Genomic DNA, 3,260 nt, shown 5'->3' on the forward strand with positions numbered 1-3,260 from the left:
CATGATTTGTTCTCATAACTTTCATTTACAATAGAGAGGGAACTGAATGCTAGTACCATCTGGTACCATTCCTAGATAAAAGAAACTGCTTTAATTCTCAACAGGGATTTTCATTAAAAGAAATCATTACTCAATCTAAATACAATATTAAGGCAATGTTAACACTTAATTTATTTGAGTTAGAGTTGTACCGATAGCAATATCAGAAACTGCCTCCAATACTGCTTAAAATGCTGGTATCGGTATCAGTGAGTACGCATGGCTTTGCACCAATCCGTTAGCAAATAAATTAGCTCCAAAAGAAATCTACTTTAAAAAGCAGTTTCACCCGGATGAAACGGCTATTTTCTAACGTTACCCGTCCGACAGCAGACCAAACTGGAAATCAATTCTGCTTTGCTGCAGCAAGTTGCAATGGCCGCAACTGTAAAGTGACAGAACAGATTTTTACTAATTTTGATTTATTCGTACAGTCGCATACAAACTGTATGTAAAGAAAGTGAGTAATCATCACGGAATAAACAATTACTTTAAAAGTCTAAATTATAGTGTATAATGCATTTTGTTATTGCCTCTTCGTAAGTCATTTTACATGGATCTCTAATCTAGAAAGCTACTTTATGTCTTATGAAGATGTTGCTTTACAACCCATTGAAATGTATATGTTAGATATAATTGAGTAAAGTTTAATTGGCTAAAATCTTTATCTATGTATAGTAAGGTATGTTATGAATAATGTTGGTTTATTGAGAAAGCGTGAGAACGTTTTTCAACAGTTGTGTCTTTGGAAACGCCTTTGTGGATATTGCCATCAATATTGCATGCTTCAGATGTGTTTTTGTGGACTACATATGACAGCTGGCCACGGCGTGTGAAACTGCAGTGCAGTCTAGATGGTGCTTTTGGGTCAGAGACAGATCATGACGTCTCTGAGCAAAGAGGAATCTGGTATCAAAGAGCTGCCGTGGAGAGGCGACACAGAGGCAGAGGGATTTATCATGTCGAAGCTTGAAATATTCATTTGATACAATAGACACATACAGTTGCTGTAGCTCAAGTGTGACATGATTTAAAACTACAGCAAGCCATTAATGTTTCAAGTGTGGTTCCGAAAAAAAGATGATCCAGATCCACTTTTTTATTCTTATTCATATACTTAAAGACGTGGAGGTAATTAATAATTTTGCTCACTTTTCACCCCATGTTTCTGACTTGACAGTATTGTTCACTGAACCTATTGTTTCAACAGAAGTTGCCGCCTTAAATTAATTCTTATTAGCCATCTAAAAATAGTCTCCTGGTTTCAGGGTCTAGGCTGCTTGTAATCTGACAAGCATAGAGGGAGCGTCAAGACCAGCCAGCAGCCAGAGCCTCAATGAAAAACATAACGAATATGGGCATTATTTTAAAATCTTCCACAGAATACCAGTAGCTGTTATGAAAGATTTTGTTCTGATCATTAGCACTGGCAAATCAATATGAGGAAACGGCCATTGCTTGGTTCATGTCGCACAATATATGAACGCAGTTCTAGTTGTGTTTCTACCTCCTTTTTGCCATTAAGTGTGGTATATTTCCAGTGAGAATACAGCTATGGATATGTAAATGAGTTTTGGGATCTGAACATGAATTGATAATTTTATGAGATCCCATTGCCTGCATTTACAGTGAGAATGGCTGTTTCTGTCAGTTATGCTCTACAGCATGTTTTTATGGTTTGTTCATTAATTCTCACTACGGTCACATTCTTTTTCCAAATACCTCATTTTATTGACCATATCCATTTGCAGCTCTGAAACCAACACAATGTTCTTTGTAAAGCAACTGCAAGTACTAACAGTAGCAACTAGTGCTGTCATACGATTAAAATATTTAAATCGCATTCATTTCATAGTTCATGAATCAACTCGCAATTAATCGCACATTTTTTTCTATTCCAAATGTCCATTTATTTCTTTTTGTCCCATTATTTTTTCTTATTTTAATGCTCTTATCAACATGGAAAAGTGGATTGGCTCGCTTTGTGCAAATGTTTTCTTTTTAAAAAAACATTGGCATATAGCCTACTGTAGTATTCAATTTCACACGTAACATCCGCGCTGTAACACAGTGTAACACTGTCCATCAATAAAAATGGTGAAGAATTTGCATCAGCTGTGTGCTTTGCCATCAAGTGGTATTTCAGACTGGCCGTGAAGCGATGATAGCTCAGTTCAATGACAAAACACACAGATCACTTTGGTCTTGTCAATGAAACCATTTGGCAACTTTTAAAAAGTAAACATTCCATTCAGAATCTTTATTGGCATCCATTTGGCGTCTCATGCTTGCCATGCACTCAAAACGTAACGTTACTACTCTTTGTCCGCCTTGCAAACCTAAGCAAGTGTGTGCGGCGTGCTTGCTTGTTTGTTTCGGGTCTGGCTAGATCCAGTGTGGTGTTGTGGTTTTTCTAACATTAAAAGTTGCTGCAACAGCATGTGAAAAAAACTACAAAGTTTGCTAGTTAAAAAAAAAAGTGATGCCTTTAAAATGGGTTTGAAATAATGCCGTTAATAACGTGCTTAACTGACCGCTCTAGCCACTGCTTAAACAATTGATTCATCCCGGATAGTTCCCCACTCTATTGCAGGACCAACACATAGGTCACCTAACATGCAGGTCTTTGAATTTTAGGAGGAAATCAAAACAAAAATTGCACCCAGGAGGAAAATTGCAACACACTGGCTTTCTACAAACATTTGGTAAAAAGAATAAAAAAGTAAAATGTTTCAATGCCAATCCATCCAGCATCATCTGTTGTGACACAGCAGTTGCAAACTGTAGTTCTATAATGGGCACAGAAATAGCCAAATTGCCCTGAAACTGTATCATTTCTCCACACAAGTTGATCACTTGATGTATTACAGCGCAATGTAAACAGCCTTATTTCATTCTTGCGGCAATCATTTTACAGACACTCATTGTTCAAGAGTCACCAAACTAGAGTAGAAGTCAACTGTGAAGGTCGAAGTCAGAGGTAGTGAGATAAATGTGTTAGTGTGTGTGTTACCTTCGCTAGATACAGTGGTGTGAAAAAGTGTTTGCCCCCTTCATCATTTCCTGTTCCGTTGCATGTTTGTCACACAACACACGTAAACACAAAATGCAATTTGTAAATGAAGGCGTTTATTATTAAAGACGAAAAAAATCCCAAACCATCATGGCCCTGTGTGAAAAAGTGATTGCCCCCCTTGTTAAAACATACTATAACTGTGGTT

This window comes from Etheostoma cragini, chromosome 1, assembly GCF_013103735.1.
Source record: "Etheostoma cragini isolate CJK2018 chromosome 1, CSU_Ecrag_1.0, whole genome shotgun sequence".
Lineage (NCBI taxonomy): Eukaryota > Metazoa > Chordata > Actinopteri > Perciformes > Percidae > Etheostoma > Etheostoma cragini.